Source organism: Brassica napus, unplaced genomic scaffold (assembly GCF_020379485.1).
Source record: "Brassica napus cultivar Da-Ae unplaced genomic scaffold, Da-Ae ScsIHWf_1705;HRSCAF=2333, whole genome shotgun sequence".
Lineage (NCBI taxonomy): Eukaryota > Viridiplantae > Streptophyta > Magnoliopsida > Brassicales > Brassicaceae > Brassica > Brassica napus.
This window is the reverse complement of record NW_026015123.1, coordinates 1-13,001: the sequence shown is the minus strand read 5'-3', so window position 1 is coordinate 13,001 and position 13,001 is coordinate 1. Positions and strand designations below refer to the sequence as shown.

The following is a 13,001-nucleotide window of genomic DNA, read 5'->3' as shown; positions in this document are numbered from 1 at the left end:
GATGTACTGACGGGTGCGATCATACCAGCACTAATGCACCGGATCCCATCAGAACTCCGCAGTTAAGCGTGCTTGGGCGAGAGTAGTACTAGGATGGGTGACCTCCCGGGAAGTCCTCGTGTTGCACCCTTTTTATTTTTTAATTTTTTTTTTTTTGCATCCTAAAACAAGTCTAAACTTGGAAACCTCATAACTTTTGAACCGTGAGGAACTACGTCGCCCATAGCACCATTTCGGAAAGCCCCAGAAACCATAATGGGCGGTGAATAGGCGGTGCCAATTTTTCGGGCTCAAATTCAGCCGTTTTGACCCTCAAACGGGCTGCGGAAAGTTTTGGCACGTAAAAAAGATCGAAAGCGGATTCTCAGGGTGTTTTTGATGCTTTCTGAACGCCATTAACCTCGACGCACTTTTTCGATCGAAAAAAACGGCAAGAAAATCATGTGGGTCCCACGGCCTCACACTTGGATTGGCCGCGAAAAGGGTATGTAGAAACGAGAGTGATGTACTGACGGGTGCGATCATACCAGCACTAATGCACCGGATCCCATCAGAACTCCGGAGTTAAGCGTGCTTGGGCGAGAGTAGTACTAGGATGGGTGACCTCCCGGGAAGTCCTTGTGTTGCACCCCTTTTTTTTTTTAATTTTTTTTTTTTTTGCATCCTAAAACAAGTCTAAACTTGGAAACCTCATAACTTTTGAACCGTGAGGAACTACGTCGCCCATAGCACCATTTCGGAAAGCCCCAGAAACCATAATGGGCGGTGAATAGGCGGCGCAATTTTTCGGGCTCAAATTCAGCCGTTTTGACCCTCAAACGGGCTGCGGAAAGTTTTGGCACGTAAAAAAGATCGAAAGCGGATTCTCAGGGTGTTTTTGATGCTTTCTGAACGCCATTAACCTCGACGCACTTTTTCGATCGAAACAAAACGGCAAGAAAATCATGTGGGTCCCACGGCCTCACACTTGGATTGGCCGCAAAAAGGGTATGTAGAAACGAGAGTGATGTACTGACGGGTGCGATCATACCAGCACTAATGCACCGGATCCCATCAGAACTCCGCAGTTAAGCGTGCTTGGGCGAGAGTAGTACTAGGATGGGTGACCTCCCGGGAAGTCCTCGTGTTGCACCCCTTTTTATTTTTAATTTTTTTTTTTTTGCATCCTAAAACAAGTCTAAACTTGGAAACCTCATAACTTTTGAACCGTGAGGAACTACGTCGCCCATAGCACCATTTCGGAAAGCCCCAGAAACCATAATGGGCGGTGAATAGGCGGTGCCAATTTTTCGGGCTCAAATTCAGCCGTTTTGACCCTCAAACGGGCTGCGGAAAGTTTGGCACGTAAAAAAGATCGAAAGCGGATTCTCAGGGTGTTTTTGATGCTTTCTTAACGCCATTAACCTCGACGCACTTTTTCGATCGAAACAAAACGGCAAGAAAATCATGTGGGTCCCACGGCCTCACACTTGGATTGGCCGCGAAAAGGGTATGTAGAAACGAGAGTGATGTACTGACGGGTGCGATCATACCAGCACTAATGCACCGGATCCCATCAGAACTCCGCAGTTAAGCGTGCTTGGGCGAGAGTAGTACTAGGATGGGTGACCTCCCGGGAAGTCCTCGTGTTGCACCCCTTTTTATTTTTAATTTTTTTTTTTTGCATCTAAAACAAGTCTAAACTTGGAAACCTCATAACTTTTGAACCGTGAGGAACTACGTCGCCCATAGCACCATTTCGGAAAGCCCCAGAAACCATAATGGGCGGTGAATAGGCGGTGCCAATTTTTCGGGCTCAAATTCAGCCGTTTTGACCCTCAAACGGGCTGCGGAAAGTTTTGGCACGTAAAAAAGATCGAAAGCGGATTCTCAGGGTGTTTTTGATGCTTTCTGAACGCCATTAACCTCGACGCACTTTTTCGATCGAAACAAAACGGCAAGAAAATCATGTGGGTCCCACGGCCTCACACTTGGATTGGCCGCGAAAAGGGTATGTAGAAACGAGAGTGATGTACTGACGGGTGCGATCATACCAGCACTAATGCACCGGATCCCATCAGAACTCCGCAGTTAAGCGTGCTTGGGCGAGAGTAGTACTAGGATGGGTGACCTCCCGGGAAGTCCTCGTGTTGCACCCCTTTTATTTTTTAATTTTTTTTTTTTTTTGCATCCTAAAACAAGTCTAAACTTGGAAACCTCATAACTTTTGAACCGTGAGGAACTACGTCGCCCATAGCACCATTTCGGAAAGCCCCAGAAACCATAATGGGCGGTGAATAGGCGGTGCCAATTTTTCGGGCTCAAATTCAGCCGTTTTGACCCTCAAACGGGCTGCGGAAAGTTTTGGCACGTAAAAAAGATCGAAAGCGGATTCTCAGGGTGTTTTTGATGCTTTCTGAACGCCATTAACCTCGACGCACTTTTTCGATCGAAAAAAAACGGCAAGAAAATCATGTGGGTCCCACGGCCTCACACTTGGATTGGCCGGAAAAGGGTATGTAGAAACGAGAGTGATGTACTGACGGGTGCGATCATACCAGCACTAATGCACCGGATCCCATCAGAACTCCGCAGTTAAGCGTGCTTGGGCGAGAGTAGTACTAGGATGGGTGACCTCCCGGGAAGTCCTCGTGTTGCACCCCTTTTTATTTTTAATTTTTTTTTTTTTGCATCCTAAAACAAGTCTAAACTTGGAAACCTCATAACTTTTGAACCGTGAGGAACTACGTCGCCCATAGCACCATTTCGGAAATCCCCAGAAACCATAATGCGCGGTGAATAGGCGGTGCCAATTTTTCGGGCTCAAATTCAGCCGTTTTGACCCTCAAACGGGCTGCGGAAAGTTTGGCACGTAAAAAAGATCGAAAGCGGATTCTCAGGGTGTTTTTGATGCTTTCTGAACGCCATTTATCTCGATGCACTTTTTCGATCGAAACAAAACGGCAAGAAAATCATGTGGGTCCCACGGCCTCACACTTGGATTGGCCGCGAAAAGGGTATGTAGAAACGAGAGTGATGTACTGACGGGTGCGATCATACCAGCACTAATGCACCGGATCCCATCAGAACTCCGCAGTTAAGCGTGCTTGGGCGAGAGTAGTACTAGGATGGGTGACCTCCCGGGAAGTCCTCGTGTTGCACCCCTTTTTATTTTTTAATTTTTTTTTTTTTTGCATCCTAAAACAGTCTAAACTTGGAAACCTCATAACTTTTGAACCGTGAGGAACTACGTCGCCCATAGCACCATTTCGGAAAGCCCCAGAAACCATAATGGGCGGTGAATAGGCGGTGCCAATTTTTCGGGCTCAAATTCAGCCGTTTTGACCCTCAAACGGGCTGCGGAAAGTTTTGGCACGTAAAAAAGATCGAAAGCGGATTCTCAGGGTGTTTTTGATGCTTTCTGAACGCCATTAACCTCGACGCACTTTTTCGATCGAAAAAAACGGCAAGAAAATCATGTGGGTCCCACGGCCTCACACTTGGATTGGCCGCGAAAAGGGTATGTAGAAACGAGAGTGATGTACTGACGGGTGCGATCATACCAGCACTAATGCACCGGATCCCATCAGAACTCCGCAGTTAAGCGTGCTTGGGCGAGAGTAGTACTAGGATGGGTGACCTCCCGGGAAGTCCTCGTGTTGCACCCTTTTTATTTTTTATTTTTTTTTTTTTTGCATCCTAAAACAAGTCTAAACTTGGAAACCTCATAACTTTTGAACCGTGAGGAACTACGTCGCCCATAGCACCATTTCGGAAAGCCCCAGAAACCATAATGGGCGGTGAATAGGCGGTGCCAATTTTTCGGGCTCAAATTCAGCCGTTTTGACCCTCAAACGGGCTGCGGAAAGTTTTGGCACGTAAAAAAGATCGAAAGCGGATTCTCAGGGTGTTTTTGATGCTTTCTGAACGCCATTTATCTCGACGCACTTTTTCGATCGAAACAAAACGGCAAGAAAATCATGTGGGTCCCATGGCCTCACACTTGGATTGGCCGCGAAAAGGGTATGTAGAAACGAGAGTGATGTACTGACGGGTGCGATCATACCAGCACTAATGCACCGGATCCCATCAGAACTCCGCAGTTAAGCGTGCTTGGGCGAGAGTAGTACTAGGATGGGTGACCTCCCGGGAAGTCCTCGTGTTGCACCCCTTTTTATTTTTTATTTTTTTTTTTTTTGCATCCTAAAACAAGTCTAAACTTGGAAACCTCATAACTTTTGAACCGTGAGGAACTACGTCGCCCATAGCACCATTTCGGAAATCCCCAGAAACCATAATGGGCGGTGAATAGGCGGTGCCAATTTTTCGGGCTCAAATTCAGCCGTTTTGACCCTCAAACGGGCTGCGGAAAGTTTTGGCACGTAAAAAAGATCGAAAGCGGATTCTCAGGGTGTTTTTGATGCTTTCTGAACGCCATTAACCTCGACGCACTTTTTCGCTCGAAAAAAAACGGCAAGAAAATCATGTGGGTCCCACGGCCTCACACTTGGATTGGCCGCGAAAAGGGTATGTAGAAACGAGAGTGATGTACTGACGGGTGCGATCATACCAGCACTAATGCACCGGATCCCATCAGAACTCCGCAGTTAAGCGTGCTTGGGCGAGAGTAGTACTAGGATGGGTGACCTCCCGGGAAGTCCTCGTGTTGCCCCCTTTTATTTTTTAATTTTTTTTTTTTTGCATCCTAAAACAAGTCTAAACTTGGAAACCTCATAACTTTTGAACCGTGAGGAACTACGTCGCCCATAGCACCATTTCGGAAAGCCCCAGAAACCATAATGGGCGGTGAATAGGCGGTGCCAATTTTTCGGGCTCAAATTCAGCCGTTTTGACCCTCAAACGGGCTGCGGAAAGTTTTGGCACGTAAAAAAGATCGAAAGCGGATTCTCAGGGTGTTTTTGATGCTTTCTGAACGCCATTAACCTCGACGCACTTTTTCGATCGAAACAAAACGGCAAGAAAATCATGTGGGTCCCACGGCCTCACACTTGGATTGGCCGCGAAAAGGGTATGTAGAAACGAGAGTGATGTACTGACGGGTGCGATCATACCAGCACTAATGCACCGGATCCCATCAGAACTCCGCAGTTAAGCGTGCTTGGGCGAGAGTAGTACTAGGATGGGTGACCTCCCGGGAAGTCCTCGTGTTGCACCCCTTTTTATTTTTTAATTTTTTTTTTTTGCATCCTAAAACAAGTCTAAACTTGGAAACCTCATAACTTTTGAACCGTGAGGAACTACGTCGCCCATAGCACCATTTCGGAAATCCCCAGAAACCATAATGGGCGGTGAATAGGCGGGGCCAATTTTTCGGGCTCAAATTCAGCCGTTTTGACCCTCAAACGGGCAGCGGAAAGTTTTGGCACGTAAAAAAGATCGAAAGCGGATTCTCAGGGTGTTTTTGATGCTTTCTGAACGCCATTAACCTCGACGCACTTTTTCGCTCGAAAAAAACGGCAAGAAAATCATGTGGGTCCCACGGCCTCACACTTGGATTGGCCGCGAAAAGGGTATGTAGAAACGAGAGTGATGTACTGACGGGTGCGATCATACCAGCACTAATGCACCGGATCCCATCAGAACTCCGCAGTTAAGCGTGCTTGGGCGAGAGTAGTACTAGGATGGGTGACCTCCCGGGAAGTCCTCGTGTTGCACCCCTTTTTATTTTTTAATTTTTTTTTTTTTGCATAAAACAAGTCTAAACTTGGAAACCTCATAACTTTTGAACCGTGAGGAACTACGTCGCCCATAGCACCATTTCGGAAAGCCCCAGAAACCATAATGGGCGGTGAATAGGGGCGGTGCCAATTTTTCGGGCTCAAATTCAGCCGTTTTGACCCTCAAACGGGCTGCGGAAATTTTGGCACGTAAAAAAGATCGAAAGCGGATTCTCAGGGTGTTTTTGATGCTTTCTGAACGCCATTAACCTCGACGCACTTTTTCGCTCGAAAAAAAACGGCAAGAAAATCATGTGGGTCCCACGGCCTCACACTTGGATTGGCCGCGAAAAGGTATGTAGAAACGAGAGTGATGTACTGACGGGTGCGATCATACCAGCACTAATGCACCGGATCCCATCAGAACTCCGCAGTTAAGCGTGCTTGGGCGAGAGTAGTACTAGGATGGGTGACCTCCCGGGAAGTCCTCGTGTTGCACCCCTTTTTATTTTTTATTTTTTTTTTTTTTTGCATCCTAAAACAAGTCTAAACTTGGAAACCTCATAACTTTTGAACCGTGAGGAACTACGTCGCCCATAGCACCATTTCGGAAAGCCCCAGAAACCATAATGGGCGGTGAATAGGCGGTGCCAATTTTCGGGCTCAAATTCAGCCGTTTTGACCCTCAAACGGGCTGCGGAAAGTTTTGGCACGTAAAAAAGATCGAAAGCGGATTCTCAGGGTGTTTTTGATGCTTTCTGAACGCCATTTATCTCGATGCACTTTTTCGATCGAAACAAAACGGCAAGAAAATCATGTGGGTCCCATGGCCTCACACTTGGATTGGCCGCGAAAAGGTATATAGAAACGAGAGTGATGTACTGACGGGTGCGATCATACCAGCACTAATGCACCGGATCCCATCAGAACTCCGCAGTTAAGCGTGCTTGGGCGAGAGTAGTACTAGGATGGGTGACCTCCCGGGAAGTCCTCGTGTTGCACCCCTTTTATTTTAATTTTTTTTTTTTTTTGCATCCTAAAACGAGTCTAAACTTGGAAACCTCATAACTTTTGAACCGTGAGGAACTACGTCGCCCATAGCACCATTTCGGAAAGCCCCAGAAACCATAATGGGCGGTGAATAGGCGGGCCAATTTTTCGGGCTCAAATTCAGCCGTTTTGACCCTCAAACGGGCTGCGGAAAGTTTTGGCACGTAAAAAAGATCGAAAGCGGATTCTCAGAGGTGTTTTTGATGCTTTCTTGAACGCCATTAACCTCGACGCACTTTTTCGCTCGAAAAAAACGGCAAGAAAATCATGTGGGTCCCACGGCCTCACACTTGGATTGGCCGCGAAAAGGGTATGTAGAAACGAGAGTGATGTACTGACGGGTGCGATCATACCAGCACTAATGCACCGGATCCCATCAGAACTCCGCAGTTAAGCGTGCTTGGGCGAGAGTAGTACTAGGATGGGTGACCTCCCGGGAAGTCCTCGTGTTGCACCCCTTTTTTTTTAATTTTTTTTTTTTTTTTGCATCCTAAAACAAGTCTAAACTTGGAAACCTCATAACTTTTGAACCGTGAGGAACTACGTCGCCCATAGCACCATTTCGGAAAGCCCCAGAAACCATAATGGGCGGTGAATAGGCGGTGCCAATTTTTCGGGCTCAAATTCAGCCGTTTTGACCCTCAAACGGGCTGCGGAAAGTTTTGGCACGTAAAAAAGATCGAAAGCGGATTCTCAGGGTGTTTTTGATGCTTTCTGAACGCCATTAACCTCGACGCACTTTTTCGATCGAAAAAAACGGCAAGAAAATCATGTGGGTCCCACGGCCTCACACTTGGATTGGCCGCGAAAAGGGTATATAGAAACGAGAGTGATGTACTGACGGGTGCGATCATACCAGCACTAATGCATCGGATCCCATCAGAACTCCGCAGTTAAGCGTGCTTGGGCGAGAGTAGTACTAGGATGGGTGCCCTCCCGGGAAGTCCTCGTGTTGCACCCCTTTTTATTTTTAATTTTTTTTTTTTTGCATCAAACAAGTCTAAACTTGGAAACCTCATAACTTTTGAACCGTGAGGAACTACGTCGCCCATAGCACCATTTCGGAAACCCCAGAAACCATAATGGGCGGTGAATAGGCGTGCCAATTTTTCGGGCTCAAATTCAGCCGTTTTGACCCTCAAACGGGCTGCGGAAAGTTTTGGCACGTAAAAAAGATCGAAAGCGGATTCTCAGGTGTTTTTGATGCTTTCTGAACGCCATTAACCTCGATGCACTTTTTCGCTCGAAACAAAACGGCAGAAAATCATGTGGGCCCCACGGCCTTACACTTGGATTGGCCGCGAAAAGGATATGTAGAAACGAGAGTGATGTACTGACGGGTGCGATCATACCAGCACTAATGCACCGGATCCCATCAGAACTCCGCAGTTAAGCGTGCTTGGGCGAGAGTAGTACTAGGATGGGTGACCTCCCGGGAAGTCCTCGTGTTGCACCCCTTTTTATTTTTTAATTTTTTTTTTTTGCCTCCTAAACGAGTCTAAACTTGGAAACCTCATAACTTTTGAACCGTGAGGAACTACGTCGCCCATAGCACCATTTCGGAAAGCCCCAGAAACCATAATGGGCGGTGAATAGGCGGCGCCAATTTTTCGGGCTCAAATTCAGCCGTTTTGACCCTCAAACGGGCTGCGGAAAGTTTTGGCACGTAAAAAAGATCGAAAGCGGATTCTCAGGATGTTTTTGATGCTTTCTAAACGCCATTAACCTCGACGCACTTTTTCGCTCGAAACAAAACGGCAAGAAAATCATGTGGGCCCCACGGCCTCACACTTGGATTGGCCGCGAAAAGGGTATATAGAAACGAGAGTGATGTACTGACGGGTGCGATCATACCAGCACTAATGCACCGGATCCCATCAGAACTCCGCAGTTAAGCGTGCTTGGGCGAGAGTAGTACTAGGATGGGTGACCTCCCGGGAAGTCCTCGTGTTGCACCCCTTTTTATTTTTTATTTTTTTTTTTTTGCATCCTAAAACGAGTCTAAACTTGGAAACCTCATAACTTTTGAACCGTGAGGAACTACGTCGCCCATAGCACCATTTCGGAAAGCCCCAGAAACCATAATGGGCGGTGAATAGGCGGTGCCAATTTTTCGGGCTCAAATTCAGCCGTTTTGACCCTCAAACGGGCTGCGAAAGTTTTGGCACGTAAAAAAGATCGAAAGCGGATTCTCAGGGTGTTTTTGATGCTTTCTGAACGCCATTAACCTCGACGCACTTTTTCGTCTCGAAAAAACGGCAAGAAATCATGTGGGTCCCACGGCCTCACACTTGGATTGGCCGCAAAAGGGTATGTAGAAACGAGAGTGATGTACTGACGGGTGCGATCATACCAGCACTAATGCACCGGATCCCATCAGAACTCCGCAGTTAAGCGTGCTTGGGCGAGAGTAGTACTAGGATGGGTGACCTCCCGGGAAGTCCTCGTGTTGCACCCCTTTTATTTTTTTAATTTTTTTTTTTTTGCATCCTAAAACGAGTCTAAACTTGGAAACCTCATAACTTTTGAACCGTGAGGAACTACGTCGCCCATAGCACCATTTCGGAAAGCCCCAGAAACCATAATGGGCGGTGAATAGGCGGTGCCATTTTTCGGGCTCAAATTCAGCCGTTTTGACCCTCAAACGGGCTGCGGAAAGTTTTGGCACGTAAAAAAGATCGAAAGCGGATTCTCAGGATGTTTTTGATGCTTTCTAAACGCCATTAACCTCGACGCACTTTTTCGCTCGAAACAAAACGGCAAGAAAATCATGTGGGCCCCACGGCCTTACACTTGGATTGGCCGCGAAAAGGGTATATAGAAACGAGAGTGATGTACTGACGGGTGCGATCATACCAGCACTAATGCACCGGATCCCATCAGAACTCCGCAGTTAAGCGTGCTTGGGCGAGAGTAGTACTAGGATGGGTGACCTCCCGGGAAGTCCTCGTGTTGCACCCCTTTTTATTTTTTATTTTTTTTTGCATCCTAAAACGAGTCTAAACTTGAAAACCTCATAACTTTTGAACCGTGAGGAACTACGTCGCCCATAGCACCGTTTCGGAAAGCCCCAGAAACCATAATGGGCGGTGAATAGGCGGTGCCAATTTTTCGGGCTCAAATTCAGCCGTTTTGACCCTCAAACGGGCTGCGGAAAGTTTTGGCACGTAAAAAAGATCGAAAGCGGATTCTCAGGGTGTTTTTGATGCTTTCTTAACGCCATTAACCTCGACGCACTTTTTCGCTCGAAAAAAACGGCAAGAAAATCATGTGGGCCCACGGCCTCACACTTGGATTGGCCGCGAAAAGGATATATAGAAACGAGAGTGATGTACTGACGGGTGCGATCATACCAGCACTAATGCACCGGATCCCATCAGAACTCCGCAGTTAAGCGTGCTTGGGCGAGAGTAGTACTAGGATGGGTGACCTCCCGGGAAGTCCTCGTGTTGCACCCCTTTTTATTTTTTAATTTTTTTTTTTTGCATCCTAAAACGAGTCTAAACTTGGAAACCTCATAACTTTTGAACCGTGAGGAACTACGTCGCCCATAGCACCATTTCGGAAAGCCCCAGAAACCATAATGGGCGGTGAATAGGCGGCGCAATTTTTCGGGCTCAAATTCAGCCGTTTTGACCCTCAAACGGGCTGCGGAAAGTTATGGCACGTAAAAAAGATCGAAAGTGGATTCTCAGGATGTTTTTGATGCTTTCTTAACGCCATTAACCTCGACGCACTTTTTCGCTCGAAACAAAACGGCAAGAAAATCATGTGGGCCCCACGGCCTTACACTTGGATTGGCCGCAAAAAGGATATATAGAAACGAGAGTGATGTACTGACGGGTGCGATCATACCAGCACTAATGCACCGGATCCCATCAGAACTCCGCAGTTAAGCGTGCTTGGGCGAGAGTAGTACTAGGATGGGTGACCTCCCGGGAAGTCCTCGTGTTGCACCCCTTTTTATTTTTAATTTTTTTTTTTTTTGCATAAAACGAGTCTAAACTTGGAAACCTCATAACTTTTGAACCGTGAGGAACTACGTCGCCCATAGCACCATTTCGGAAAGGCCCAGAAACCATAATGGGCGGTGAATAGGCGGCGCCAATTTTTCGGGCTCAAATTCAGCCGTTTTGACCCTCAAACGGGCTGCGAAAGTTTTGGCACGTAAAAAAGATCGAAAGCGGATTCTCAGGATGTTTTTGATGCTTTCTTAACGCCATTAACCTCGACGCACTTTTTCGCTCGAAACAAAACGGCAAGAAAAATCATGTGGGCCCCACGGCCTTACACTTGGATTGGCCGCGAAAAGGATATGTAGAAACGAGAGTGATGTACTGACGGGTGCGATCATACCAGCACTAATGCACCGGATCCCATCAGAACTCCGCAGTTAAGCGTGCTTGGGCGAGAGTAGTACTAGGATGGGTGACCTCCCGGGAAGTCCTCGTGTTGCACCCCTTTTTATTTTTTAATTTTTTTTTGCATCCTAAAACGAGTCTAAACTTGGAAACCTCATAACTTTTGAACCGTGAGGAACTACGTCGCCCATAGCACCATTTCGGAAAGGCCCAGAAACCATAATGGGCGGTGAATAGGCGGCGCCAATTTTTCGGGCTCAAATTCAGCCGTTTTGACCCTCAAACGGGCTGCGGAAAGTTTTGGCACGTAAAAAAGATCGAAAGCGGATTCTCAGGATGTTTTTGATGCTTTCTAAACGCCATTAACCTCGACGCACTTTTTCGCTCGAAACAAAACGGCAAGAAAATCATGTGGGCCCCACGGCCTTACACTGGATTGGCCGGGAAAAGGATATATGTAGAAACGAGAGTGATGTACTGACGGGTGCGATCATACACCAGCACTAATGCACCGGATCCCATCAGAACTCCGCAGTTAAGCGTGCTTGGGCGAGAGTAGTACTAGGATGGGTGACCTCCCGGGAAGTCCTCGTGTTGCACCCCTTTTTTTTTATTTTTTTTTTTTTTTTTGCATCCTAAAACGAGTCTAAACTTGGAAACCTCATAACTTTTGAACCGTGAGGAACTACGTCGCCCATAGCACCATTTCGGAAAGCCCCAGAAACCATAATGGGCGGTGAATAGGCGGTGCCAATTTTTCGGGCTCAAATTCAGCCGTTTTGACCCTCAAACGGGCTGCGGAAAGTTTTGGCACGTAAAAAGATCGAAAGCGGATTCTCAGGTGTTTTTGATGCTTTCTTAACGCCATTAACCTCGATGCACTTTTTCGCTCGAAACAAAAAACGGCAAGAAAATCATGTGGGTCCCACGGCCTTCACACTTGGATTGGCCGCGAAAAGGATATATAGAAACGAGAGTGATGTACTGACGGGTGCGATCATACCAGCACTAATGCACCGGATCCCATCAGAACTCCGCAGTTAAGCGTGCTTGGGCGAGAGTAGTACTAGGATGGGTGACCTCCCGGGAAGTCCTCGTGTTGCACCCCTTTTTATTTTTTAATTTTTTTTTTTTTTTGCATCCTAAACGAGTCTAAACTTGGAAACCTCATAACTTTTGAACCGTGAGGAACTACGTCGCCCATAGCACCATTTCGGAAAGCCCCAGAAACCATAATGGGCGGTGAATAGGCGGTGCCAATTTTTCGGGCTCAAATTCAGCCGTTTTGACCCTCAAACGGGCTGCGGAAAGTTTTGGCACGTAAAAAAGATCGAAAGCGGATTCTCAGGGTGTTTTTGATGCTTTCTTAACGCCATTAACCTCGATGCACTTTTTCGCTCGAAACAAAACGGCAAGAAAATCATGTGGGCCCCACGGCCTCACACTTGGATTGGCCGGAAAAGGATATATAGAAACGAGAGTGATGTACTGACGGGTGCGATCATACCAGCACTAATGCACCGGATCCCATCAGAACTCCGCAGTTAAGCGTGCTTGGGCGAGAGTAGTACTAGGATGGGTGACCTCCCGGGAAGTCCTCGTGTTGCACACCCCTTTTTTTATTTTTTAATTTTTTTTTTTTTTGCATCCTAAAACGAGTCTAAACTTGGAAACCTCATAACTTTTGAACCGTGAGAGAAACTACGTCGCCCATAGCACCATTTCGGAAAGCCCAGAAACCATAATGGGCGGTGAATAGGGGGTGCAATTTTTCGGGCTCAAATTCAGCCGTTTTGACCCTCAAACGGGCTGCGGAAAGTTATGGCACGTAAAAAGATCGAAAGCGGATTCTCAGGGTGTTTTTGATGCTTCTAACGCCATTAATCTCGATGCACTTTTTCGATCGAAACAAAACGGCAAGAAAAATCATGTA

At 47.0% G+C, this 13,001-nt stretch overlaps 26 non-coding genes across 26 annotated transcripts; all 26 read left to right on the top strand.

Annotated features, from left to right (window-relative positions):
- The first annotated feature begins 11 nt into the window (after positions 1 to 11).
- Positions 12 to 130, top strand: LOC125598445. Its single transcript, XR_007332431.1, has one exon. It is a non-coding gene; the product is annotated as a 5S ribosomal RNA (ribosomal RNA).
- Positions 131 to 513: 383 nt separating this feature from the next.
- LOC125598451 lies at positions 514 to 632 on the top strand. The gene has a single exon (XR_007332437.1). It is a non-coding gene; the product is annotated as a 5S ribosomal RNA (ribosomal RNA).
- A 384-nt stretch (positions 633 to 1,016) lies between these two features.
- On the top strand, positions 1,017 to 1,135 carry LOC125598422. Its single transcript, XR_007332408.1, has one exon. It is a non-coding gene; the product is annotated as a 5S ribosomal RNA (ribosomal RNA).
- Positions 1,136 to 1,518: 383 nt separating this feature from the next.
- On the top strand, positions 1,519 to 1,637 carry LOC125598421. The gene has a single exon (XR_007332407.1). It is a non-coding gene; the product is annotated as a 5S ribosomal RNA (ribosomal RNA).
- Positions 1,638 to 2,019: 382 nt separating this feature from the next.
- On the top strand, positions 2,020 to 2,138 carry LOC125598420. The gene has a single exon (XR_007332406.1). It is a non-coding gene; the product is annotated as a 5S ribosomal RNA (ribosomal RNA).
- A 385-nt stretch (positions 2,139 to 2,523) lies between these two features.
- LOC125598419 lies at positions 2,524 to 2,642 on the top strand. Its single transcript, XR_007332405.1, has one exon. It is a non-coding gene; the product is annotated as a 5S ribosomal RNA (ribosomal RNA).
- A 383-nt stretch (positions 2,643 to 3,025) lies between these two features.
- Positions 3,026 to 3,144, top strand: LOC125598418. The gene has a single exon (XR_007332404.1). It is a non-coding gene; the product is annotated as a 5S ribosomal RNA (ribosomal RNA).
- A 384-nt stretch (positions 3,145 to 3,528) lies between these two features.
- LOC125598444 lies at positions 3,529 to 3,647 on the top strand. Its single transcript, XR_007332430.1, has one exon. It is a non-coding gene; the product is annotated as a 5S ribosomal RNA (ribosomal RNA).
- Positions 3,648 to 4,031: 384 nt separating this feature from the next.
- LOC125598416 lies at positions 4,032 to 4,150 on the top strand. Its single transcript, XR_007332402.1, has one exon. It is a non-coding gene; the product is annotated as a 5S ribosomal RNA (ribosomal RNA).
- A 385-nt stretch (positions 4,151 to 4,535) lies between these two features.
- LOC125598320 lies at positions 4,536 to 4,654 on the top strand. Its single transcript, XR_007332355.1, has one exon. It is a non-coding gene; the product is annotated as a 5S ribosomal RNA (ribosomal RNA).
- Positions 4,655 to 5,037: 383 nt separating this feature from the next.
- Positions 5,038 to 5,156, top strand: LOC125598412. The gene has a single exon (XR_007332401.1). It is a non-coding gene; the product is annotated as a 5S ribosomal RNA (ribosomal RNA).
- Positions 5,157 to 5,539: 383 nt separating this feature from the next.
- LOC125598401 lies at positions 5,540 to 5,658 on the top strand. Its single transcript, XR_007332400.1, has one exon. It is a non-coding gene; the product is annotated as a 5S ribosomal RNA (ribosomal RNA).
- Positions 5,659 to 6,040: 382 nt separating this feature from the next.
- LOC125598390 lies at positions 6,041 to 6,159 on the top strand. The gene has a single exon (XR_007332399.1). It is a non-coding gene; the product is annotated as a 5S ribosomal RNA (ribosomal RNA).
- Positions 6,160 to 6,543: 384 nt separating this feature from the next.
- Positions 6,544 to 6,662, top strand: LOC125598379. Its single transcript, XR_007332398.1, has one exon. It is a non-coding gene; the product is annotated as a 5S ribosomal RNA (ribosomal RNA).
- Positions 6,663 to 7,046: 384 nt separating this feature from the next.
- Positions 7,047 to 7,165, top strand: LOC125598368. The gene has a single exon (XR_007332397.1). It is a non-coding gene; the product is annotated as a 5S ribosomal RNA (ribosomal RNA).
- A 384-nt stretch (positions 7,166 to 7,549) lies between these two features.
- Positions 7,550 to 7,668, top strand: LOC125598321. Its single transcript, XR_007332356.1, has one exon. It is a non-coding gene; the product is annotated as a 5S ribosomal RNA (ribosomal RNA).
- A 377-nt stretch (positions 7,669 to 8,045) lies between these two features.
- LOC125598357 lies at positions 8,046 to 8,164 on the top strand. Its single transcript, XR_007332392.1, has one exon. It is a non-coding gene; the product is annotated as a 5S ribosomal RNA (ribosomal RNA).
- Positions 8,165 to 8,547: 383 nt separating this feature from the next.
- LOC125598346 lies at positions 8,548 to 8,666 on the top strand. Its single transcript, XR_007332381.1, has one exon. It is a non-coding gene; the product is annotated as a 5S ribosomal RNA (ribosomal RNA).
- A 380-nt stretch (positions 8,667 to 9,046) lies between these two features.
- LOC125598335 lies at positions 9,047 to 9,165 on the top strand. The gene has a single exon (XR_007332370.1). It is a non-coding gene; the product is annotated as a 5S ribosomal RNA (ribosomal RNA).
- Positions 9,166 to 9,549: 384 nt separating this feature from the next.
- LOC125598324 lies at positions 9,550 to 9,668 on the top strand. The gene has a single exon (XR_007332359.1). It is a non-coding gene; the product is annotated as a 5S ribosomal RNA (ribosomal RNA).
- A 378-nt stretch (positions 9,669 to 10,046) lies between these two features.
- LOC125598450 lies at positions 10,047 to 10,165 on the top strand. Its single transcript, XR_007332436.1, has one exon. It is a non-coding gene; the product is annotated as a 5S ribosomal RNA (ribosomal RNA).
- A 383-nt stretch (positions 10,166 to 10,548) lies between these two features.
- LOC125598439 lies at positions 10,549 to 10,667 on the top strand. Its single transcript, XR_007332425.1, has one exon. It is a non-coding gene; the product is annotated as a 5S ribosomal RNA (ribosomal RNA).
- A 382-nt stretch (positions 10,668 to 11,049) lies between these two features.
- LOC125598428 lies at positions 11,050 to 11,168 on the top strand. Its single transcript, XR_007332414.1, has one exon. It is a non-coding gene; the product is annotated as a 5S ribosomal RNA (ribosomal RNA).
- A 382-nt stretch (positions 11,169 to 11,550) lies between these two features.
- LOC125598322 lies at positions 11,551 to 11,671 on the top strand. The gene has a single exon (XR_007332357.1). It is a non-coding gene; the product is annotated as a 5S ribosomal RNA (ribosomal RNA).
- A 386-nt stretch (positions 11,672 to 12,057) lies between these two features.
- On the top strand, positions 12,058 to 12,176 carry LOC125598417. The gene has a single exon (XR_007332403.1). It is a non-coding gene; the product is annotated as a 5S ribosomal RNA (ribosomal RNA).
- A 385-nt stretch (positions 12,177 to 12,561) lies between these two features.
- Positions 12,562 to 12,680, top strand: LOC125598449. The gene has a single exon (XR_007332435.1). It is a non-coding gene; the product is annotated as a 5S ribosomal RNA (ribosomal RNA).
- Positions 12,681 to 13,001: the final 321 nt, after the last annotated feature.